Genomic DNA, 27,097 nt, shown 5'->3' with positions numbered 1-27,097 from the left:
CAGCAAAAAGAAATTCACCGCTCTGGTCAAAACCTGACTCCTGGAAGAGCACATGTTCATAAGAACATGGGCTGTATGAATAACAATGATGTTACTGCAGACAGCATTTCATAAGCACTTGCTATGTTCCAGGCACTGTGTTAAACACGCATTATCTCACTTAAAACAATAAGCTTATGAGGTAGGTCTGAATATGGCTCCCTTTTCACAGAAGAAAAACACAAAGTGAAGAGAAGTTAATTAACTAGTTTGGTCTAAAACACACAGCAAGTATGGGAGGTATGATATAAACCCTTATCTATTTAAATTTAGAACTTGAGTTTCATTATCTCTGGGTGAGGAGGACTGCTTCTGTCCCAAATGGGTGATGGTCCACAATGGCGGTCTGGATCATTCTGATCTTCAGGAAAAATATACTTCCTGATTATATACGATAGAGAATTTCATATATTGTGCTGTAATTGGCTTTTTTTTACTTGCCCATTAGATTGCAACCAACTTTAATTCCTCATGTTGGTCTCCTTAGCCCTAGTACCTAGCACAGTTTCTGCAGCTCAGCTGAAGGGAGAGGTTTGGACCTTGTCCTGAAACCCTGATCCGTGGAAGTTTTTTTTATTTGATTATTTTAGTCTTCCATTTACATGAACTAGTTTAATAAAACAAGATACAGTCACGTGAGAGTAAATGTTTTTAAAAAGAGCTTGCATTGTCAAGAAGAATTTGCATATCATTCTTAAATATGAACAATAAAAAACCCTGATAGGGAATGTCAGTAGCTAAACACAGCTAAATCAAAAGAACGGGGAGAATAGAGTTACAATTCCAAAGAGAATAATCTTAGTTTTAAACATGATTCAATATTAAAGTATTAATAAAACAAAGATATCCCAGAAATTGGAAAAAAAAAAAGAAAAGAAAAGAAAAAGAAAATGAAGAGGGAGAAATTGATTCACTTTTGAAGTTGTCATGGAGGGTAGATTTCAAAGCAGAATGTGAAGTTTTTACAAAATTGATCATTCTCATTATTCCTATTTTCAGGTAAAATGCAAACTAGATGCAAGCAGTTTTTAAAAACACTGTATTATGTGTCTCGGAGGCCAGAACTACTGAAGCAAATCAGATCTCTCACTTTAGCATGCATTTACACATTTAAAAATTTATATTATTGACTATGTGGAATGCCGTGACTTCTAGAGAACCATTACTGCTCACAGGGTAGCTTTTTATTTGGCATTGTATCAATTTGAAGCCCAGAAAGTCATGATCTTAATGCAGAGAGCAGATATGCGTGTGTAAAGTGGGATAGAGAGAAAGGTAAGGTGCACATGCAATAGGCAATTTTCAAATGTCATTGTTTCAGCCCTGAAATAGGAACGCACACGCGGAAGGGAACGTTTTGCTCCCTGGTCTGTGCCAGGCACTTCCGCTCGCACGTCTCGCGCTTCTTGCTTCCGCGCCACCGCCACGCTGCAGCGCGTGGAGGACCACTTGCCCCTTAAATATCACACGTAGCTAATTTGCATTATAGACTATGGGCCCAAGAGGGAAAAACACTTAATTTTATTAATAGAATGGATTTTAAATCTCTCTACAGGAGGCCACAGAACACCCCAAAGGGCTAATCTATATTATGGAGAGATGGCAAATCAGAAAAGCCCCAGTGCGTTTCTCCCCCGTCAGAAATTGTTCCCAGTGAAAGCTACCACTAGGCCGATTGGCTTCGAACATCCTCTGTTTGAACACTGGAATGGTTCTACACCTGATGTACAAATACCTAAGCCCCCGAGATTTACAAGAGGAATGCTAATGCATGGCGTAAGCCCCGCTGAAACAAACAGAGCCGGGATAATAATTTTGTAACCTCATGTTGACATAACCCACCAGCTTGCTGAAGAGCCCCTTCATGTAGAGGCAACACAGAAACTATAATGATTTTCAGATACAGTTGACAAGAGACCATTTAGTAAACTTTTATTTTTTTTTAACTAACAGTATGCAAGGATGTTGTATTCTAGGCTGCTACTAATAATCTCATCAGAATGCAAAAGCAGCGACTGTGTTATAAAACCAATGATCTGTTATATTCTGCAAGAATTTACAAAAGCCTAATGTCATTTACTACACCATGAGAACCATACTTGGATAAAAAAAAAAAAACACAACGGAATTCAAAAACTGATTACAGCTGACGAAAAAATAAACTGTTTGCAAATGCAATGCTTTAAAGGTAAAACAGACCGGAGTGAAAGACATGAAGCCCAGTGACGGCTTCAGAAGGGGAGAAATTGGTGTTGGGGAACGTATGAACGTCATTCGTCACTTAGGGCCCTGTTGGAATCAAGGCATCCTTTCAAGTCCAGGCTTCTCCGGTCCACGGTTACTGCTGAGTGTGTGTTGCCGGCTCAAGCTGCAGGAAACTTGCAGTCTCAAAAGAGTAGTTTTTGGTTTTTTTGTTTTGTTTTGTTTTTCTCAGCAGCATTCTTGACAAAAGCCTATCTCTAAGCAGTCTTAAATATACAATTTAAATTATTTTTAAAAGGGAAGACCTTTCTTTGGGGACATGTGGAATAGAGTCAACTGAAAAATCACTGGCAGGGGTCTGTTAGGATCTCCATGTAGCTGGGACTCAGGTGGTCTCTTCCTCTCACTGGGACCATAGGATGCGTGGAAGAGCAGAGGTCGGCTTCTCTCAGACCATATGCTTGCTGCTCTTAAAGGTTGGATGGCTTGAATTCCGGAAGTTAATTTTTTAAATTAATTAAAAAAATTTTTTTTAATTTATTTTTGAGAGAGAGAGTCAATGTGAGCAGGGGAGGGTCAGAGAAAGAGGGAGACACAGAATCTGAAGACAGACTCCAGGCTCTGAGCTGTCAGCACAGAGCCAGACGCGGAGCTAGAAAACACAAACAGTTAGATCATGACCTGAGCCCAAGTCGCACGCTCAACCGACTGAGCCACCCAGGCGCTCCTGAAGTTAATTTTTAATGGCATTTTAATTTTATAAGGAAATAAATATGTTTAAAAATTCTTTCCTTTGATGCCCAAACCAATTCTTCTGCATTTTATTCAGTGATGAGAAAAAAATCAGCTTTCCGAAGGATGATGTCTACCTCTCTTTCTATCTTTATTGCTGTCTATAGCACTACATTTATCTATCCATCTGTAATTCTTCCATCTATCCATCCAGAGACACAGAAAGGGAGAGAGAGAGAGAGACTTTGAAGTGCTTGGAATTGCTATAATCTTTGGAAGAAATGGATTCTCTCCTTTTCAGACTAATTCCTTTGGAAACGTTTTTTTTTTTTTTTTTTTTTCAGGATGGAAGTGGTAGAATGTGAGAAATACAGGATCCTTAATATTAAAAAGCATTTTTTTCACTATTCTTAGCCAGCTTCCAGCAGCATTTCAGGAAATGTATTCTTGGATGTCCTTGAAGAAACACTTGGTCTTGCAAACTTGCAGGGAGTCATTTTGAAGTGTTGACTTAGGTGCCTGTAAGACATCTGGTAATAATGAAGATGGAGCTTTTAATGCTTTGGGGTTTTGTGAAGGAGTTATAGTACAGTCACTGATGAATCATTAAAGTATATCTCTACAGGAGGAGGCATCTATATATGTTGACTGCTGGGAAGTTGCACATATTGACAGGTGTCCAGAAAGAAATTGGAATTGGCTGTTAATGAGATCAACTAGTTTGAGAATGAAATGAATTTGATGTTATGTTTCAGGAGAGTTGCTTGACATTGACACGGAGAGGTGTTTCATAAAGGAGGCAGGACTGTTTATTGAGTCTGAATCATGCAGGGCAATAGTTAAATGTGTGAGCCATCCTATGCTTTCACTCTTGCTGTTATTTTTCTTCCTAAACAGCTGGAGGAAGTCACTATCTGTCTGGTAAGTTTCCATTCATCCTCAAGAGCAGCCTTGAGGATGCTTCTTTGTGAATCTCCCTGATCTTCAGTTGTCTTTTACATGACCACAGCACCATATACATAGTTACCTTAGTATCTCTTATTAAGTATCTTATAGGGGTGTGTGTGTGTGAATGTATTTATTTATTGGTTTACTCCTCTAGAGTATGAGCTCCTCAATAAATGCTAGTTTCTATTTACAGCATATGGCTGGGGTTTTGGCATGTAATAGGTATCTCATACATGTTCAGTATTGAATAATTGCAAAAGAATTTAAGTAAAATCAAACTTGTAGGAAAAATTAGAAAATGATACCTACAACTTAATAAATTTGGGCTACTGATCACTTACATAGAATTAGAGAATTCTTAAACAATTAGAAACATTTAAATTTAAAAAAGTATTTAAAAATAAATACCTTTTTTATATTCCAAAAAAAATTCTATGGTATGAGATCTGAGGAACAGGTCCCTTTTTCAGTCTAACAAAACAATTAGCAAATTCAGCATTGGAAGGAAAAATTTTCATTTACTGTCCTTAAGTGACACCCACATACATTTAAAATTATTGGTCTTTTTTGAGATAGAGAGTTTGAAAAGTGTGGTCTAAATAGAAATTTCCTTATTCAACGAATTTGTACAGGGCACCAGCTCTATGTTAGGTACTGAGAGTTCAGGGATGAACCAGACTGCTTGGTTCCTGCCTTCCTGGGTGTAGACCATAATGAGTGAGGGGGACTTCAGACAAAAGCCTTCCTAAATGTCATGTCACTACAGCTGTGGTAAGTATTTTTTTTTTTTAATGTTTTATTTATTTCTAGGAGAGAGAGAGAGAGACAGCGTGAGCAAGGGAGGGTCAGAGAGAGAGGGAGTCACAGACTGAAACAGACTCCAGGCTCTGAGCTGGCAGTCAGCACAGAGCCCGACGCGGGGCTCGAATCCACGAACCGTGAGATCATGACCTAAGCGAAAGTTGGACGCTTAACCAACTAAGCCACCCAGGCGCCCCTGTGGTAAGTATTATAACTGACAAGTTCAGGTACTTGGTAGCATTCAAGAGGAGAATCTGACCTAGAGGGAGGACACCTTCACTGAAGAACTGATAATTAAACAGAAACTAGAAAGACGGTGAGGGTGGAGAGGACAAGGAATTTTGAGGAAATGTGGTATAAGGAAGAGTGATATGGGCAGAGGGAAAAGAAGCAAGCGTGCATATGAACTTGGTACATTTGAAGAAGGCAAGGGCAGAGGTAAGCAGTGAGACTCCAATACAGTGAGTGAAGGGAAGCAAGACATAAGGTGAGATAGGAAGTTGTGCAGGAATCAGTGCTTTCATGGGATCAGCGGCCATGCTAGAGATGTGATAGGGGATGAGGCCAGGGGTAACGCACCCCATGCAGATGCAGCTCCAAGAGAACTTCCCTCACTTCTCTCCTTCCAACTAGAAAGCCACCCCACTCCTGCAAATTTACCCCTCTATATATACAAAGCCCAGAGGTGCTAGTCATAGGATAATTTATTCTTAAAAAGTAGCATTCATGGGAGGTTTAAGAAGAGAAATGATGTTCAGGTTTGAGTTTGAACAGCTTGGGAAAGGGCCATGTTTAGTGTAGAAAGAAAATAAAGAGGCATGGATGGTTCACATGGGAGTCATTGATAATGGAAATGAGTAGAGGAAAATTGATAAATCAGAGATACATTTTAAAAGAATAATCAACGAATAGGGCGTGTGAGGGAAAGGGAGTTGTCAGGAATGATTGCAAGATTTCTGTCATGTGCGTGTGAGTGGATATTTGGCCAATTGTTGCAGTAGAAACACTTGAGGAGGAATAGTTTGGAAAGGAAACATGGTAAGTTCAGATTTTGGAATGTTGTTGGAGGAAGCTGTGAAACTTCCCAGTAGAGATATCAAGAGGAACTGGACATAAAATTATAAGAATCAGAAGAGAAATCAACATGGAAACAGAAAAATTTAAGGATGAGGGGCTTATAGAGGGAATATGGACTATTGATAAAAATTAGACTAATAAAGACCTTTTTTGGATCATAGTATAGATCATGGGAGAGAAAGAACAATATTAGATGTTCTCTAAGAAATGATAAAAGAAAGGTTTCTTTTTGGTTTGTTTTTATAAATGACCATAATTTATTGTTGATTTTTTTTGTAGTCACATGTTTTGGATTTTTACTATATATTGTTGGCCACATTTTAATGATAGTTACTATGTGTTTTGCATTGTACTAGCGCTAGCAAGTATGAGACTTTCTCCACTACTCTGGAGATCAGCAATACAGAAAGTATTAGAAAATTATCAAAGACATTCTTAAATTATTTAACACAGATCATTAGTGAAATAGCCATTTAGTGGAACTTCTAAAATTTAATGCATGAACATATACGTCCCTTTATTAGAGAAATTGTATCTCTTGGTGAATATGGTCAATGGACACAACTACACATTAATTCTTTAAAAATTAGAATGAATAGGGGCGCCTGGGTGGCTTAGTCAGTTAAGCGTCCGACTTTCGCTTAGGTCATGATCTCACGGTTCGTGGGTTCGAGCCCCGCATCGGGCTCTGTGCTGACTGCCAGCTTAGAGCCTGGAGCCTGTTTCGGAGTCTGTGACTCCCTCTCTCTCTGACCCTCTCCTGCTCACGCTGTCTCTCTCTCTCCTAGAAATAAATAAAAATTAGAGTGAATAATTAGGATAGATTCTATGCTCTCTCCTTACTTTGTGAAGTGTGTTGTGTAGTCATATTCTATTGTTGGAATGACAGCATGTACAGAGAATAAGAAAAGATGTATGAACACCAAGTTCTGCCCTCCTGCAACAGTCTTAATGATTTCTTCATTGCCTCGGTATGCCTGCATGGGTGAGCTGAACACATAGGAGGTGGTGGGAGATGAAGCTGATTTTCAATGGTCACTGTTTTCTTCACATGATGTTGAGTGATGTCTTCACACATGTGTTCAACCGTTAAAGGCTACCTTTGCTCATCATAGCTGAATAACCATAGGCATGATGTCTGCTAATATTTATCATACATGATATGAAGGTCATAAGTTCTGGCTGACAAAGTAGCATGTTTATTTCCAGCATCAGTTTTAGTTTTACAAGCTAGTTCTCTTATTTTCCTTTTGTCTAGGGAAGCCTCATCTGTTTCCAACCATCCACTTTCTTCCCATTCTTCCATATCTGCAGCTTTTCCTTCATCTTCCTCTTCCTCCTCCTGACATACTACTGAGCAATCTTGAAGTTTTACACTGTCCTTGATTTCCAATGTAATCTCCTTAACTGCTTCAGTTATTCCTGCAATACCTGTGCTATGATAAGTACCTACCCATCCCCCATCACCATCATCTTCCTCAATGATAGCTTCCAAGTCATGTGAATATTCCATCTATGTGTAGCGTGTGTAGCATGGCACATTTTTGGTGACCCAAAAATGTTTGCCTGTTGGTAGGAATGCCTTCACTTTCAATTCTTCCCCTGTAGCTCATTACCATGTTGGACAGTGGGGGACTAAGTGATCTCCAGCTTGCCACGAACTCTTCTGGGTTGATAACACCTGTTTCCCATACTTTGGTTCCTTGAAGACTGGAATCAGGTACTCAGCCACTTCCCTTGCCTTTCTGAAATGGCCACTTAGAAAAGTTAGAGAAGTACCATATATATATATACCATATATATATATATATACACATACATATATATACATACATACAATATACATACATACACATACATATATATATATACACATACATACATACATCCATATCACTAAAATAATGTTATCATTTTACAGATACTGATAATAAAGTTCAGAGAGGTTACGTGATATCACATAGCAACAAGTGGCTGAAGGCAGACTTGAAATCTCCACACTCAGTTCTTCCTATTCTACTGCTCTGAATTGTCATAGTCAAATAGTCAATATTAACAAGTCCCTGTGCCCTTTAATAAGCACTTTCATCCTTATGCCGTTTGTGAGTTTAACAGACCCACTCCGTAGTGGCAGCAGTACATAAAGTGGAGGCTTCTGGCTCCTAGTTGTATCCCATGCTCTAGGGGAATATCCTGAGTTCATGCAGAACTAGCCTCAGATTTGCACTGAAACTCTGCACGATAGGTGTGGAGCTAATAAGTAAGGAAGTGCCATTCACAAGGCACATTGTGGTGATGGCGGGAACGCAATCAGACAGATCTGGGCCAAAATAATTAGTACAGAATACATTAGAATGACAGCCACCTTCTAAGGGCTCGACGTTTTGAGGTTATGTGCCTAAATGAAACTCATCTCATTTCTTCCCTTGGGTTGAATTTTAAGAGCACAGGAAATGAGGGTATTCATTAAATATATGATTTAAGGTACTTAGAGGAAAAGAAGGGGGTCCAGAGGAAAAAGGCACAAACAATATTCAAGTTTCAGGAACTTCGAAATGTAAGAACATAGGGCAAATGAGAGAATAATAATGAACATATTTATGGTGATCATGATAGGAGGGAAAGAGGAGGACCCAGTACATTCACAGATACACTTCTGCTTTAAATTTTCTGCTCATTTTTGACCTCGAAATTTCCTTCTGGTAGTTAAGATGCACTTAAGGTATTAGCCTTTGGTTTCTACAATGTACATGGCTGGCCCCATGTGACTGTGGGTGTTAGATTCACTATGATGAGAACAGGGCCATGGTACCCCTCATACTCTATTCCCCAAAGGAAAGCAGGTCTGGCTGTCTTCCACCGGAAAACATATCCTTCACAGAATGAGTTCATTTTAGCTGTCAACTATGGAGTATCTAAGAATCTCTGTATGCATGCAACATTGCCAGCAAGATGCCCACCCACCTCCACTGGGGATAACAATCCCCAGTGGGGATAAAAGGCTGCTTCCAAGTGAGTGAAGCAGCTGTTGTTTTACACAGAAATGTCAAAAGCACAAGCAATTTTTTCATCACCAATTGGCGGTGTCATGGCCAGTGAACTACTTTGTGGTTTTTATGTGGTTTGGGGAGAAGCAACTGGTTTTGTGAGGTTTAAGCTATAAACTATATATCTGGGGAGTAAACTCTTGGTTTGAATTCATTTCATTGTTAATGATAGGATTTGAATTTGAGATGCGGTAGGTGGGGATTCAATTAGCCACACCACACATCCTTGAGATGTTAAAAATCACTTTGTTATCTTTTAGTTACATTATTCTTAGTAGTTAAATGAATATGAGTATGTTAAATGTGTAGAAATCTATCATATTGCCATTTCCCAAAATTAGTCTCTAAATAGAAAAACATCAAGTTTTCCAAATGTAAAGAAATATCAACTATATACCACTGAGTTTATATTGAGTTTCCGTTTATTCATATGTTTATTCCCCCACCTACCTGCAATCTATTCTTTCATCTATGCATCTATCCATCATCTAACAGCTATTGATTAAGCCCGTCTATAGCTGATTTACTGTATTAGACATTATAGGACACTGAAAGCCATATAACTCCTATTTCCTGTCTTCCAGAAGCTTCAAATTATTTGACAATTCATTTATGACATGAGGAAGAGTGAGCCACCTTATCATTGCAGCAGTTGCCTTTAAAGAATAAGGAAAATAAAACAAAAGCTGTCTCCCACCCAGCCCGCCAAGACACAGATACCAAGTCTCATCAAGGATGCGGGGTTTACCTTGAAACTGCCTTTAAGACAGGCTCTGTTTATGCCCCTGGTAAATGACAATAAAATGTATATGAGCTTAGAGTACATAAAGATGGTAAGTTAGCTGTGATTTAAGAGTATGAGAAAATAGATGAGCAGTAAAATCTAACATATGATGTCTTCATGAACCATGCTGTAAAGACCTTTGGCATCTGTCTGGATCTGTCTGACTATGGGACAGAAGGTAACAAAGTAGCTCAGTAGTTGTCTTGGTCCATTTGGGCTGCCATCACAGAAACACTGTAGACCGGGTGACTTCAACAACAAACATTTATTTCTCTCAGTTCTGGAGGCTGGGAACTCCAAGATCAAAGTGTCAGCAAATTCAGTGTCTGGGAAGAGTCTCCTTCCAGGTCTAAGGATTCCTGTGTCCTCACATAGTGGAATGGATGAGAAAGCTCTTTGAGGCCTCTTCTATGTGGGCACTAATCTCATTAATGAGAGCTCTGCCTGTGTAACCTAATCATCTCCCAAAGGTTTCACCTACTAATACCATTACACTGAGGGGTAGTTTTCAACTTTTGGATTTGGCAGACATTCAGTTTATAGTGGTAGTTAACATGTATCACTATAAGTAAATTATTAAAAACTTCTATGAAATTGCACCAGCAGTTGGGGTATTTTGAGTTGGAAGCTTCCTCAGTGATGATCTACCTCAACTTCCCATTTTGCAGATAAGGAAAACAGGTCAAATAGATCATTTAAGTGGCTGGGAGAAGACCCTCACTCAGGTCTTCAAACTTTGGGCCAGAGCTCTTTGATTCTGCCTCTTACAAGGTTTTTATGTGAGATGTTTTACTAACAAAAACCAAAAAAAGGACCACTTTTAGCCTAAGTTGAGGCAGAAGAATCTTGTTTTTTTTTAATGTTTTATTTATTTCTGAGAGAGAGAGGCAGCATGAGCAGGGGAGGGTCAGAGAGAGAAGGAGACACAGAATCCTAAACAGGCTCCAAGCACTAAGCCAGGGGTCAGCACAGAGCCCGATGCAGGCCTCGAACCCACACACTGTGAGATCATGACCTGAGCCAAAGTCGGATGCCCAACTGACTGAGCCACCCAGGAACCCCCAGAAGAATCTTGTTTTAAAAGTCATCTTTCAGGTTTCCCTGGGTGGCTCAGTCATTGGGCATCCGACTTTGGCTCAGGTCATGATCTCACAGTGTGTGGGTTCGAGGCCTGCATCGGGCTCTGTGCTGACCCCTGGCTTAGTGCTTGGAGCCTGTTTAGGATTCTGTGTCTCCTTCTCTCTCTGACCCTCCCCTGCTCACGCTGTCTCTCTCAGAAATAAAAAATAAATAAAACATTAAAAAATAAATTAAAAAATCAAAAGTCATCTTTCTACGTTGTTTTCCTTTCTCTACCCTCCTCAACCCCCTTTCAGTTTCTCTTTGCTTCTCCATCTTGTTTCCCAAATGGGGCATCTGCTACCTTCATATCAATTTACATTGCAAAAGTTCTCTTATTCCCTGCTTAACCTTCAACATGGTTTTTTGATCTAAGTAACAGTTCCGATAAGATTCACAGGTTACCCTGGTGTAAAGCAACAGCAACATTTGGCTACTGGGAGGTTGAATCTTGGGTTTGTCTTATTCTTTCAATTACATGTGTAAAGTAGCTGTATGTTTTATTTAGTTACTGCAGCCCTTGGGCTCAGCATGTGTGCCACAAACACCAATGATAGCACATCAGATTTGCTAGAGTTCTAAGGAAATGCTTCCATTCATTCCATACATTATCAAAAGCATTGACCCGTGAGTCACATAAACCCATACTCGGCACCGTGCACACACAGACATAGAGGTTTAGACTCATCTGTCTCTCCCCTTTTGCGATGGTACTGGAACCCCCAAATATGCATGTACTGCTTTTCTGCCTACTCCATCCAAGGACCAGAACCAACAGTAAGTTATTTTCCCAAATTAATATATAAAGATGTCATAAGATCTTTCCATAATACAACCTCTATTTTTCTTCGTTAAAAAAAAGGTGGAGATTTTAATAGCTCCTTTAGGTTTATTTTCCCTGTATTCTTAATTATATTAAAGATTCATATTCCTTTCCCGAGTATTCATTTAGAAAGAAGGTTTTGTAATAGTCACATTTAATTTATCAGGGTGCAATAATTCGTGTTTCCCAATCATCTTGCCGACTTTGGTTCATTATACTATTGTTTCACATGAGTAAGTTAGCAAAGTTTGGATTGATTGACTCTAATTAACTAAAACTGGTTCCAGGCTGTGCATCTATTGTCATGGTAGCTAGCCGCAAAGCCCTAAACTGTGCAGCAATAGTGATATAAGGTAATATTGATTTGAAAACTGTAGATAATATGTAACCCTGGGCTTATCGCTGTTTGGGAGACAACTAAAAAAAAAAACAGATGGGGAAAGGAGAGGTATTAGGACAAGTTGTAAGGGCACTTGGGAGGATTAGTGGAATTTTCAGTTCTTTTATTGTCTTCCTGTCCAGAGATAATCACAGATGTGTTGAAATACAAACAAATTCTAAGTCAGGAGTCAGAAGACTAAGGATTTCATGGTTTTTGAAACTGTGAAGAAATGAAATACACTTGCTGAGAAACTGTCCAAGATCCATTTAAAGATTATGAAGAGGCCTCTTGTTTTGTGGAGGAAATCGTTCCATACATTACTCATCAAAAAGTACAACTGTTAGAAATTTATTCTATTCTCTGTTGCTGAATTTTTGTAGTCAGTAATGGTCTTTGTCTGAGAAACAATTGTTTTTAGACAGTGGGTAACTGGAAAAATGATTGCATGTTATGGCCTGTAAACAAGAACAAATATCACCCTTGCTCTCTGGTGGTGGACAGAGAGCAAATTAAAGAAAGTCGAGTAGAATGCCATGGCTGAGATTCACCAGTGAACTTTCCAGTTGTCCCATGCAACATGCTTGCAGCTGCTGTTGATTCTGTCTAAAAGTTAGGACCTTCTTCCATTTGATTGTTGTTGCTCACTTTTTCAGTTCCATATTCTTCATTTTAAAAGCTCTGGGGCCCCAGTTTTCCATGACACCCTTATTAACTGAACAGCCTACCCCCTTCAATCATCCATTTATCACCAAGTTCAACAGAACGGTCTTTATGTCCCGACAGACAGATGAAGTGAAAGTTTAACTCCTGTACTACAGACGCTTGCCTGAGAAGTTTTCCGTCACAGTGGAGAAAATACTAGTTTTCCAGTTTATCCAGCTGTTTCCTTTATTTGCAGACCTGTGCTGAAGTCTGTTTAGAAAGTGAGGATAGGCTACTTTCATGTCAGTGTCTTCTTCATTTGATTGAGTTTCCTTTAATGGTTTCGTGGCCATTGTGACCATGTGAGAAAAGACAAACTTCCAAATGTCACAATGAAAGAAGCCTGTATTTGTGACTGTTTTCAAGAGAAACAGAACCAATGGGGGGGGGGGGATGAGGATGTGTGTGTGGAGAGAAAAGAGAGAGAGAGAGAGATTTAAGAAATTTAAGGATTATGGAGGTTGCCAAAGTCAGCAGAATGGGTCATCAGGCTGGAGACCAGGGAAAGTTGATGTTGTAGTTTAAGTCCAAAGACCTCTGCTGCAGAATTCTCTCTTGCTTAGGGGAGGCCAGTCTTTTGTTCTAATCAGGTCTTCAACTGATTGATTGAGGCCCACCCACACTATAGAGGGTAATCTGCTTTACTCAAAGTCCACTAACTTAAATCTTATCCAAAAATACTCTTACAGAAACATCCAAAATAATGTTTGGCCAAATATCTGCATAGTCATGTTGACACAGATATACCATGGAGCCTAAGGCTCACATAAAGGCACAAGTTGAGGGGCACCTGGGTGGCTCAATTGGTAGTGTCCAGTTCTTGATTTCAGCTCAGGTCATGATCTCACAGTTGTGGGATCAAGCCCTGGGTCAGACTCTGCGCTGAGCAGAGCATGGAGCCTGCGATTCTTTCTCCCTCTCTCTCTCTCTCTGCCCCTTCCCCACTCAAGTGTACTGTCTCTCTCAAAATAAATAAATATACATTTTTTTTAAAAAAGGCACAGGCTGAGGAACCACATAAGAAAAAGATGGGGAAGGAGAATGACACAACTTTGTTTTGAAAAGAAAAAGAGGAAAGCATATGGCTACTGATTCCTTACAGGTTTTGAAGTATTTCAATGATCATGATACAAACATGATACATATAATACACACCTTCCTGAATGGCTTAGTAGCAAGGTGTCCTCACACTCTTTTGCCCTAATGTGGGAGTAGAGGTCATAATAGTTCTGAAGCAGTGGACATCACAGGTAGTATGGTGAAAAGACAGTAAAGACTCTGCCCAGCCTCCTTCCTCTAATCCAGGTGGTTGCACACATTTATCCCAGAGAGTCTTTGCCCTGCCCTTTTTTTTATAGAATTCAGAACAGTAGTCTTAAGGGTCTCTGCCATATTTACAATTTTCTTCCCCCTGAGCACCACTTACAAGTGACTCACTTCTTACTAAATAGAAAGCAGGTATAATATCTCTTGGAGATAAAATAATTTGTCTTAATATCTTTAATAATAAAACAAAAAGCATTCTTAAAGTCATTAATAGGTGGTCAGTGCTGAGGAAAATGCAAAGGAATAATTGAACAAAATCTTTACCTGTAAGAGTTTATAATTTTGGGTGGGTGGGGAACCAAATCTAATACATAGCAAATAAATAGAATACAAGTTATTAGCGGGAGGGAAGTCTTCAGAAAAGAAACTCCATTGTAGTTCATAGATGGTGGGCATAAATAGGAGATGGCACACCGGTCAGAGTGGCTAAAATGAACAAATCAGGAGACTCAAGATGCTGGCGAGGATGTGGAGAAATGGGCTAGGAATTTACCCAAGGGATACAGTAATGCTGATGCATAGGGGCACATGTACCCCAATGTTCATAGTAGCACTCTCAACAATAGCCAAAACATGGAAAGAGCCTAAGTGTCCATCAACTGATGAATGGATCAGGAAGATGTGGTATATTTATATAATGGAATACTACATGGCAATGAGAAAGAATGAAATCTGGCCGTGTGTAGCAACATGGATGGAACTTGAAGGTGTTATGCTGAGAGAAATAAGTCAGGCAGAGAAGGACAAATATCATATGTTTGCATGTTTAGGTGGATTAGGAGGAACTTAATGGAGGACCATGGGGGAGAAGAAGGGGAAAAATAGTTGGGGAGAGGGAGGGAGGCAAACCATGAGAGACTCTTGAATGCTGAGAACAAACTGAGGGCTGATGGGTGTGGGGGAGAGGGGAGGGGGGTGATGGGCATGGAGGAGGGCACTTGTTGAGATGAGCACTGGGTTATATGGAAACCAACTTAACAATAAACTAAGAAGAGAGATGGAATGGCCACCCCTCTGTGTTACTCTATTTGAATATATTCTGCAAATTGAGGATCATTGTTTAGACTGATTAAAAATTAGCTCATTCTTATTCAAATCACTCTAGTTTCTCTCAATGATTGTTATGTTTTCCTAGTGTCTTTTTTCAATTTATTCAATTTAGTAGTCAAATTTATTAAAACCATATGGAAACACCTAAGGATGAATTTTTGATAAGAAGAGGTTATTTGGAGAGTTTGCCTATAAAATGGAATACATTTATAAGCTTGTAAACTCTTAGTTTATCTTTTGAAGAATCATCCCATTTTCTTCCCAAATACTGTAACTATCATTACTTAGATGAGTCTCTAGTATCAGTTTTATTAGCATTCTCCTCAGGCTTTTTTACTTACAAGAAAAAAAAGTAAATTTCCAGGCTGTGTTTGGAAATTATATTGAATAAACTCCACCTTCTAATAATTTCTGGAAATCTTAAATCATTCTGGGTTACCTGAGATGGCAAATTGATCTCAATAGTCTTGATTTATTCAATTCCTACTCGGGATAGTGGTAGACACTGTTTCAAGGAGACTGATTCTGAGCTGAAGGGCAAGAACATTTACTGAGAGGCCCGGGTCCTCACAGTGGGTAAAAGTAACAGGGAAAATGCCAAGATCATTGCTGAAGTACTACAAGGATAACCTGAAAAAACAAAACAAACAAACAAACAAAAAACCCCAAAGCCTTAAAGGTCAATTCTGAAGGGCAAACAAAATTTCAGTACTAGAGAGTTAGATCATAAGATGGAGTACAACAGGATAGGCTGAAGCATGAGCCAAGGTCAAGGATAGTAGCTCAGAAGTAATTTCAATGGGGATTGAACACTAGTATATTCTTTTCACATGGTTTGCAGTTTATAAGAACAGGATGGGCAAAATAGCTTAATCAGGATTCAGTAGCAAAGTGAGAGGTGGAGCCAAACCTCACTCTTCTAGTGGCAGATATCTGACCAAAAAAGTCTTCTAATTTTGTTTCTTTATCTGAAAGGTGATACATCGCATCTGAGGTGATACAAAACAGATCTGCTGANGGGATGGGCATGGAGGAGGACACTTGTGGGGATGAGCACTGGGTGTTATGTGGAAACTAATTTGACAATAAACTATTTGAAAAAAAAAAGACGTTCTACATTTTAAAATAAAAGTTTTCTGATTAAAAACAAAAACAAAAACAAAAACAGATCTGCTGATCCTCACTAAAATCAGGGAATATAGGAGCAGCTGTGTCCTTAATTCTGTGCTAAATCAAAGAATGGCCCACAGACCAGCGGCTTCTGGATCAACTGGGAACTTGTTGGAAATGCAGAATTTCAGGCGCCAGCCCAGCTCTACTGCATTGGAACCTGCAGATTATCAGAGTCCCAGGTGATTCATGTGCACATCAAAATAAAGAACGCAAACATTTTACTTTCTATACTACCACTCACAGACTGTATGTAATTACAGGTCCACAAATAATATAGAGTTCACAAGTTTTAAAATCAATGTTTGCTGATAAATTCTTCTTTAGCTTTTAGAACCTAGCACAATAATAGAAAATTATGTTTGATCCATAAATATTGAATGAGTGAATGAATGAATGAATAAATGTTTCACCTTGAACTGGAAGTGTTTTTCCATAACTTACTTGAACTAGCTGGAGAATAAATCAATCTGTTTTCCACAGTCAGCCCAAAACTTAAATCAGAAGACTTTTTGTTCCATTTAGGCTTCTACTTCCTAGGCTAAATATCTCAGTGTCAAGCTGCGTGTAAGTTGCTCACCATCCTTGGTACCTTTTTATGGCCACATGTTGGATTCCAAGTGTTCCAAACAGAATACATGATTTAGGAGTAATCCTGTCCCCACATGCAGTCTGAGCAGCACTCAGTACAAGGGACACAAACTGATGACATTCCCCTGCTTCTGCTCTGGGCTTTTCTAATTTAGCAAATTGGTTGTCACATCAGTAAAAATAGGAAGTTTGAACTTGGGCTCCTTTTATTTGTCTGAGGTTATTTTGCTTACCACAAACGAAGGCCACAGAAGCTAAATATATGTCTACTTGAATGATGACTTTATAGCAATAAAATGAGCCCACAGGGGCTAATGACTCTGTAATCAGCTTTTTCAACCACTTTTTATATTGGACATAATTTTCGCTCTCTGTCTTTCAGAAATTCTACATCATTTATCACTCAACTAACATGAGTAAAAGGGGAAAGGCATGAGTCGAGAGATTAGAGGCCACTGCCTGTCTGATATTAAATCATAATAGTAAATTTGCCTGGAGGAGACTTCGATTTTGGATACCAGTACATAAGTGGGCTCTTATGTTCTTTTTTTTAGTTCAGAATTTTCGCTTTGACAATGATATAAGAAGTTAGGCTTAGAAAGAATTTATTTTGTTTTTAGTTTAAAATTAACCAAGAGTATACCAACATGATTAACAGGACACCAACTCAGGACCATTTTTAACACTCCCTTTATTGGTCTCTACCACCTCCTGGTTGCTATCAAAGGAAAGGTATCAAATCCCTGAAGTCGACCTGCTTAATAACTGGTCTTTGGTAAATTTGAGGTCAGACATTTTTCTGAGGGGGTTATTATTAACCATTTTGGTGTACTTGTGCTCCAGACACCATTTGAGTTATGCTTTCTTTTATCCCTGTTCATATCAACTTATTTAGACACTCCTTCCTTTTTTAAAAAATGTTTTATTTATTTCTAGGAGAGAGAGAGAGAGAGAGAGCGTGAGCAGGGGAGGGTCAGAGAGAGAGGGAGTCACAGCCTGAAACAGGCTCCAGGCTTTGAGCTGGCAGTCAGCACAAAGCCTGACACGGGGCTCGAACCCATGAACCGTGACATCATGACCTAAGCGAAAGTCGGACGCTTAACCGACTAAGCCACCCAGGCGCCCCTAGACACTCCTTCCACAGCTTGGAGATCAACCTGCTGCATTGGCAGCATCCCTTTTCTAGAACTGATTGCTGTTAGGTCTGGTTCACAGCCTGTTTGTACTGAATAGCCTCTGCTCATTCCTTGAGATCCTCTCTCTACCCTTCTTCTCCCCACTCTGCTTTGGTAGGCTGAGCTGTACAGATTGCATCAACAGGCTTCCAGGCCTTCTCTCTCTTTTTTGGGTCTGGAAGTGGCAACAGCTCTACTAGTGTTCTCCCAGGACTCCTGCACCACCCTTCGTGTTTCCTCTCTAGCTTACTCATGTCTTTGTAATTGGTGCTTTGTATATAAACCCTCCTTGAATTGCCCTGATTTGATGGTACCATCTGTTTCTTTATTCCTTTATCCTGCATGATGACAGGATCCATTCATTCATTGTGTCATTTGTTGTTGTTATGTTATTTACTTACTCATTTATGTAGCAAACACTTATACATTATCTATTATTTACCAAATATTCTGCCAAATTTCTTTAGAGCTCATTGTCTACCAAAAGGTCAATAAATTTGAGATGAAAGTTAACTCTGAATTTCTAATCTTAGCTGCTGTATGTCTTATTGGCATACAGCCTGTAATTAGGAGACAGTTACTACCAATCATCTCAAGATAAAGTTTGCTACTCTTGACACACTGAATAAGAGTCTCTTTCATTTCATGCCAGTCTTTTTTTTTTTTTTTTTTTTTACTTAGGTCAAAGTATAAGTAACACATATAATTGTTTTAAATCAAAAGACTCATATAAACAAGAGGTAAGAATTGTTCTGTTGGTGCCATAACCATAGTGGTGATTGCCACAGTCATGATGCCAAGATCTGGTCTTTGGCCAGTAACTTGTTTTATAAGGTTACTTATAAAGGCCACCTTGGAAGACTTCTCAACAAAAGGCTTTCTTTGTATTCATAGATTTATTTTTTTTAATATTTGGTTGTCACCAGCCAAAAGGTAAGAAGTTTGCATCTCTTAGATCTGTCCTGTATGTGTGTTTTAAGAAGAATCTTTCTCTATTTGGATAAGGGCACAGTAAATTTTACCCTAATTTGAGGCTTCTTTTGACTCTGGTTGTGACATAATAACATGGCTTTATGGCAGTGATGACGGAAAAGGATTTAGTTTGTAGTAAAGCCATCTTTGGCTGCATTAATAAAAGTTAAGGAACAAGACTAATGGATGTGAAAATCTTACTGTTCAATAAAGTGCTAAGAAAATGTTACTAGGCTGTATTCTCAGAGTCCCATTTTTAAGAAGGAGAGTAGAAATTTGTTACTTTTCAGGATGAGGAGTTTAAAGTTCAGGGTCTGGAGAGCATATCATATGAGAAATATGTAAAAGAAAAGGAGATCACAAATAACTCCTTTTAAACATGGAGGATTGGATTTTTATAGCTCCAAATATCAGAATACTGTGCATGTATGTTTTTTCCCTTTGAAATGGAGAGATTACTTCCCAATTCATTTTATGAGGTCAAAAGTGCAAATGTATTTGAACATTCCAACAATAGACTCTTACAATTGAGCATTAAAAATGTCTCATATAGGGGCGCCTGGGTGGCTTAGTCGGTTAAGCGTCCGACTTTCGCTTAGGTCATGATCTCTCGGTTCGTGGGTTCGAGCCCCGCGTCGGGCTCTGTGCTGACTGCCAGCTCAGAGCCTGGAGCCTGTTTCAGTCTGTGACTCCCTCTCTCTCTGACCCTCCCCTGCTCACGCTGTCTCTCTCTCTCTCTCTCTCCTAGAAATAAATAAAACATTAAAAAAAAGTCTCATATATTACAGTATAACATGAAAAATATAAAATACTTAAAGATAAATCTGACAAAATATATGAAAGACCTGTGCACAAAAACAATGAAATACTGTTGGGAGAAATAAGGGAGATATAAATAAATGAAAAGATGTGCTCTTCATATGTTGAAAGAGTTAATATTGTTTAGCTATTAGTTCTACCAAAACTGATCTATAATTTGATGCAATTCCAAGCAAAATCATAGTGATTTTTTGGGGGTAAATATTGACAAGTTGATCTTAATACTTATGGGAAAAAGAAGAACAAAGTTGGTGGGCTAACACTTTCAATATTAAGACTTAAAAAGATACAGAAATTATGATAGTGTGGTATTAGTATCAACATAGACAGCAGAACAATGAAACAAATTAGAGGGTCAATGGACAACTGATTTTTGACAAAGGCATAAGGCCAATTCAGAGGAGAAAAACTATTCTTGTCAGCAAAAAGCCTGATATCCATAAACAAAAAAAATGAACTTCGACCTATACACAAAAAATACTTCTTACCATATACAAAAAAAAAAAAAAGTCAAATGGATGATAAAACTAACCATAAAATATAAAATAGTAGAACTTCTGGAAGAAAACAAAGGGAAAAGTTTTGTGATCTTGGTGTTGGTAAAGATTTCTTATATATTTCCAAAAAAAGGAGGATTCATAATAGAACAAATTGATAATTTATACTTCTTTAAAATTAAAAACTTCTGCCTTTCATCATTTCATTTCATTTCATTTCATTTCATTTCATTTCATTTCATTTCATTTCATTATTTCACTAAGGAGGTGAGCAGGAGAGGGGCAGAGGGAGAGGGAGAGAGAGAACCTTGGACAGGCACCACACTTAGTGTGCAGTCCAAAGTGGGGCTCGACCTCATGACTGTGAGATCATGGCCTGAGCCAAAATCCAGAGTTGGATGCCTAACTGACTGAGCCACTCAACTGCCCTTTATAAGACCCTGTTAAGTAAATGAAATGACTAGCCATAGACTGGGGGAAAATATTTGCAAAGCTTTTATCTGTTAAAGAATTAAATCTAGGATAAATAAAGTACTTTAAAATCCAATAATAAGAAAACAAAAACTCCAATTAAAAATGGGCAAAGATCTGAACATATAGCTTACCAAAGAAGATACATGGATGGCATATAAGCATCTAAAAGATGTTGAACAACATTAGACGTGAGGGAACTACAAGTTAAAAGCACCACAAGATGCCATTACACAACTATTAGAATGGCTAAAATTTCAAAGACTGGCCAGACTTAATGTAGACAAGGATGCAGAGGAACTAGAACTCTCACACAGGGCTGGCGGGGACCTAAAATGGTACAACCACTTCAGAAAACAGTGCAGGGTTTTCTTAAAATGTTAAATGCATACCTATCATACGATCCAGACATTCCACTTTTAGATATTTACCCATGAAAAATGAAAACATATCATATTCTTATTGGTCTTATTTGTAATGGCCAAACTGGAAATAACCTCAGGATTCATGAATAGATGAACAAATATTGATATATGCATACAACGGAATTCCACAGCAAAGAACAATAGTGAACTATTTACATATGGAAAACATGATGGATCTCAGAATAATTATGTTGACTGAAAAAAGAATAAATGTTATACGATCTCATTGATATGAAATCCTAGAGAATGCAAACTAATTTATAGTGACAGAAAGCAGATGAGTGATTTCTTGAGAACAGGGGAAGGGACAGGGGCTGGGGAAGGTTTAATGGTTTTACAAAGTGGCTGAGCAGGTGTTGGGATGGTGGATACATTCATTCTGTTGATTGCGATGACAGTTTTGTGGGTGTCTACATATGTTGAAAAATCCAATTGTGTACTTTAAATATGTGCTGTTTATGTTGATCCCGTGTCATTAAAAAGAGAGGAGCAGGAGTCAGGGACAGAAGGAAAGAAAGCGTGTTTCCCAAGTAAGTTATATGCTTTAGTAAGAGGCTGATCGTAGTTTTGAGACTGAAACACAATTTCCCTGTATACTTACACAACAACCACAGGCTGTAAGCGGCTTCCACAGTCCTCTCCCCACTCTGCTCTCCTCATTTCCCCCTCTCTCTTCCCACTCCCTTCTTTCCTTCATTCCTTCTCTGCATTGTGAGGTTAAAAATTATATTTCATCTTAAGAGTTGGCAAAGACTTTGATATCTGAAAATAATTCTGTACATCCCTTAGGATTGCAGGTGATACCTTAGCACCTAGAATAGCTGGACAAAAGGAAACAAAAGAAATAGCTCAAATCCTGTCTACTAGAAATGAATAGACACTTCGAGTGGACAGAACGGAGAGTAGACAAGAGAGAACTGATGACAGGGATACACGGCAACATCGCTTGCAGTGCTGCTCAGCCCAGGGATATCTAATATTCAACTTTAATGGTTTGTGTTTGTGTTGCTAGGATATAAAACCTCTGTGGAGAGGCAATTGGGGTCAATCTCAGGGCAGAGGTAAAAGAGCAGATGCCCCATGCAGGGCACAGAAGTTGATGTAGGCAAGTATTTTCAAGAAGGAATTGTAGCTAGCGGCCTCACTGGCAATTTCAGAGGAAGGCATCGGATTTTCCACTGGAAATTAAATTGGCATTTGGGTGATAGATGGGTGGCTCATTTTTTTCCTCTCTTTTTAAGTTGCTGTGTGTCAGGAAGTATGTGCCAGGAAGTATGCTGAAGACTGGGAATTCAGAGATGAATAAGATATGGTCCTGTCCTTTCATAGCTTTATGGTAAATCTTAAAAAGTCACAATATAGTTAGTATAATGACAGTCTAAAACTCGAGGTTAGTGAGCGTGCTTGCTTCAGAATTTTCACATGAAGTTCCCTGGTAGATATGTGGCACAAGCCTTGAAGTAGTCTCTATCTATCTGTCCTTCATCTATCTATCTATCTATCTATCTATCTATCTATCTATCTATCTATCTATCACACTTTAGATAAAAGCTATATAAAATTATAATAAAATTAATAGAATTAAAAACAATCAAACAAAATGTCCAATATCCACAACAAGTAATGTCAGGCAGTGAGATTTTTGAGGGTGCTGATGCCTTAGCATTCCACACGTGCCTTGGTACCTCTTTGTCTAAGGTGACACAGAGCTGCTTTCCAGGATGACAGCCTGAATTCCCCCTTCAGTAGGTGATGAGGAAGGATGTGTGGGGGCTCGTGAGGCAGATGTCACGGTGTAGACAGAGTCCATAGCAACTTTTTGTACAGAGTCTGTAGAAATTTCTCAGTGAGATAATTTTGTGTGTTTCTGCTTGGAGACTAGGATTCATGGACATCATGACAAGAGCCATGTGACTAGTTGTCTTTTCTCCCTTCCTGTTGTGGGACAAGCAAAATCATATCAACTTTGAAAATTTCATCTTTGGGGATGCCTGGGTGGCTCAGTCAGTTAGGCGTCTGACTTCGGCTCAGGTAATGATCTCACTGTTCATGGGTTTGAGCCCCACGTCGGGCTCTCTGCTGACTGCCAGCTCAGAGCCTGGAGTTTGTTTCAGATTCTGTATCTCCTTCTCTCTCTGACCCTCCCCTGCTCACGCTGTCTCTCTCTCTCTTTCTCTCTCTCTCTCAGAAATAAATAAAACATTAAAAAACTAAAAAAAAAAAAAAAGAAATTTCATCTTTGGCCCATCTGTTTAGTCTTAGACCTTTGGTGAGAAATTCTTCCAAATTTTCAGTTTTTTCATCTTTAATATGAGAAAACAACTCTTTCTTGGGAGCATTGTAGTATTAGAAAAATATGTTTAGATATAAATACACAGCACTTGGTCCCTAGTAGGTATGTGATAATTGTAATTATTATTATTATTTTTTGTTATTTACAAACTCAAATTATTACCTGAAATCAGAGTTCAATATTTAGGGAAGAGCTAGGGGAGTTCCCAGATAGGGATATTATTCAAATCAAAAACAGAGAAAAATATGGATCCAATTCTTCCTGAGTGCCCAGCTCTGCCCAGGCATTTGGCTGGATGTCCCAAATATTTCAGACACATCTAAGAAGTCCACGAGTTGGAACAAACCAAACTAAGACACTTGAAGCAACTAGACAACAGTATCATATAATCAATTACTGGCATGTGCTGTATAGTCAAGAGATGTTACAGGACCCTGACATAATTAACATCCTGTGGTCTTCTTTACTCTATCAGCAGTATGGTATAAAGTGGTTCAAGGCAATGTGCAAAGTACGAAGTGGTCCCCTAGTGGCCAGAAAGAGTTAATACCACATATACCCCAAGTGGAACAAGAACATTATTTACTTTCACTTTGTTTACCTCTTCATTTGCATTGATACGAGTTTCCGATTCTAAATTAGTTCACTCTTCAGTTATAGGCAGCTGAAACTATTTCTCCAAATATTACTAATCATACTGACTTTCCTGCTCCTGAGTACAGTCTTAAACTTATATTTCTCATGGTTTATTGATTTATAAGGACTATACATTTTTTTTTTGGTCAGGCTTCCTATATTAAGATATAAGCCTTTTGAAGGAAGTTACTGGCCTGGTGCTGTCCAGGGGCATCATGCACTCCAGTTTTCCTAGGAAAGTTCTGGTGTATGCTTGTTTTCCCAGTATAATTGTATCACCCTCTTTTATGATCATAATTGTTCTAGTCTTAGTAATAAATCATATAGTCACCCTCATGCTATCTCTTGCTCCTTCCTGATCTTTTTTCCCTCAATTTAACATTCTAGAAATACTGATATAACTCATGACTGGACATGAGGTCAGCCCGGATGTGATCTCTCACTCCGGCAATCACCAGAGTTTATTTGGCTGATCTGGCTGGTTAAGAAGTTATTCTCTTTTCTCTTAAAGACTCTGCATGTGCTCTTTCATAAGGTGGAATAGCTATCAGAGAAGAAGACTACTGCTGATCATGGATGTGTGTGCTACTGAGCTCCCATGGTTTATTTTCCTCATGGGTTGTAAAAGTGACCTCTAAGCCAGGTCTAATGCTATGACATGTTGGTTAGGCACAATGTATAGAGTCTGGATGAAATATATCCAGCTAACACCCTATCTGTGAAATATACTAATCTACAGGAATGATGGTGAAATGAAAGTGCTAACAGGTGAAAGATGATCTAGACACCAAAACTGAACCAGAACAAAAGGAAATTGTGAACATTTTGACAATCCAGCACAACCTTATCCAGGATGGCCCAAATGTCACCTTTTATCATAGAACAATATGGACACCTGTAAAACTCAGTCAAGCGAGACTTTCAAAGTAAAATTTATGCTTGATGTGTCAGAACTAAATTGGTACATTTATAGACTAGTTGTGTGAATGCAGCACAGTGGAAATGTTTTGGAATCCAGCAATGGACTTATGAATGCCTTGTTAAAATGAAGTACACTTGTCTTACTCAGAACAGATTTCTTCGGAAGCATGCCTATCCCCTTACATGGTTTGTTTCCAATGATTTAGTACATTCAGCAACTAAAATAATATCTTAATGGGTGATTTCAATTTGAAATGCCAAAATAAAATTATTGCAAATAAAGAGGCACATGCAATTATGCTCATATTCAGAAACTGCTTTGTGCTTTTGATAAAGAATCAGACACAAAGTACCACTCTAAATGGCTTAAACAATACATTTCTTTTTTATTTGTTTTTTTTTCCTTCTCAGTATTTCTGACCTGTTTCCTCCTCTTCCACACTGTTATTCATATCATGACCATATACATTTTACATGTGAATGAGATTATGAATTCATAACTCTAAGATACAAGTGCACACACACCCACACACTATAAATGGTATTTCACTGTTTTCTTTGCATCTTGTAGTCTTATGCTTATGAAGAGTGAACCTTAAAAATAAGGATCTGCTAAATGGATATTGTAACATATACAATAATATATTAAAACACACTAAAATTTATACTTGGAATAATACGATTTGAGGAATTTAAGCCTCAAGCAGTTACTGCATAATACTGAGTACAAACAATCATATTTAGCAAACCAATGAAGAAGGTCTTCAAAGGTCTAGATGTGAACCATTCTGAATTGGTTATGACCATAGATAGGTGAAAGTCAATGTGATCACAAACAGTGAAGTCTGCTAAAGAATTTCAAGGAGATAATAGGAAGTTATAGTTTCACTATTGCCAGATTTTGACCTAGGATGTGTATTCATCTTTTCATGCAATGAATGTTTAAGCTTTTCCTCTTCTGCCAGGGATAGAGTATGCCTAGCACTGGGTATACAGAGTCAAACATAAAACAATTATATTTGAATGTTCACTGAATAAAATGGTGTATATTCCTCTAAATAGTCATGTCCAGGATTAGAACTATTAGAACCAAACTATTGCAGTGGTTGCCTTTCTATGTGGGCTACTAGAAAGCTCAGAGACTACTTTGCAGTCATTACTTGCAAATATTTATAACTTAACTGACTTCACTCTTTGTATTTTGCACTGACTTCTCTCTTTGGTGCATCTGATTATTTACTCTATTTTCCTTCTGTCTAATCTTTAACCAACTTTAATGTATGTTTTCTTACATTTTATTAGTGTATGTGTTAATCTTTGTAAGTCATGTGTAGAGACAAAATTGTATCTAAAGATTTCCCTGAAAGTATATATGTTCTATAGATGCTGCCTCCTAGCACTTCTCTTCGTTATCTCAAGTTTAATTCCCTTAGAGTGGACATGAGACACTAAGGATTATCTAATAGGATAACACAGAATCAACGTTTTATACAGAGTGGTTCATTTCCATGAGCCACCCCCCTCCGCCCCCAGCCCCATTTTACAAGTTGTTGTCTTTCTGCCAAAATGTCAGAATATTTTATGTAATGCACACTCCCACTGTAATGTAAAGCAGAGCAAGAAGACCGACCCTCCTGTAAGGTTTTGCCTGACACACATTTGTGCAGAAGCAAATTAGTAACATATTATTTCAGCTGGGGAGATACAGTTAAAAGGGAGCCTGCCTACTGCAGGCCGTTACAGAGGGACAGGGTTCTGGGCAACAATTAAAAACAAAACATTTATAAAAGAATCCACTGTGGCCCCATCTTGACTCAGTGCAGGGTAACAATAAGATGCCGAAGAGGATAAGTGAATGACTAGAATATGACAGTCCAAAAGACGAGGTCCCAGGCACACCCAGGCAGAGACCGTGTCGAACACTTCCCTGGCATGGGGGAATTGGAGCTCAAAATCCACCCTCGTCATCTTTCATTTGTTTCATGATGTCAGTCAGTCATTCTTAACTAACCTTTTCAATTGTAATTATTAAATCATGATGCCCAGCAAGCATTTGCTGTCAAGACTCTCCAGTTCAGAGCAGGGAGGCAACTTC

The 27,097-nt window shown here is 38.6% G+C and overlaps 1 pseudogene; it reads right to left on the bottom strand.

Moving 5' to 3' along the window:
* Positions 1 to 6,638: 6,638 nt before the first annotated feature.
* Positions 6,639 to 21,812, bottom strand: LOC144223161 (ubiquitin-like-conjugating enzyme ATG3 pseudogene; annotated as a pseudogene).
* Between the last annotated feature and the right edge of the window lie 5,285 nt (positions 21,813 to 27,097).

Source organism: Crocuta crocuta, unplaced genomic scaffold, assembly GCF_008692635.1.
Source record: "Crocuta crocuta isolate KB4526 unplaced genomic scaffold, BGI_CrCroc_1.0 scaffold231, whole genome shotgun sequence".
NCBI classification, from domain to species: domain Eukaryota; kingdom Metazoa; phylum Chordata; class Mammalia; order Carnivora; family Hyaenidae; genus Crocuta; species Crocuta crocuta.
The sequence above is the reverse complement of the archived record's forward strand: the minus strand, read 5'-3'. Positions and strand labels throughout refer to the sequence as shown.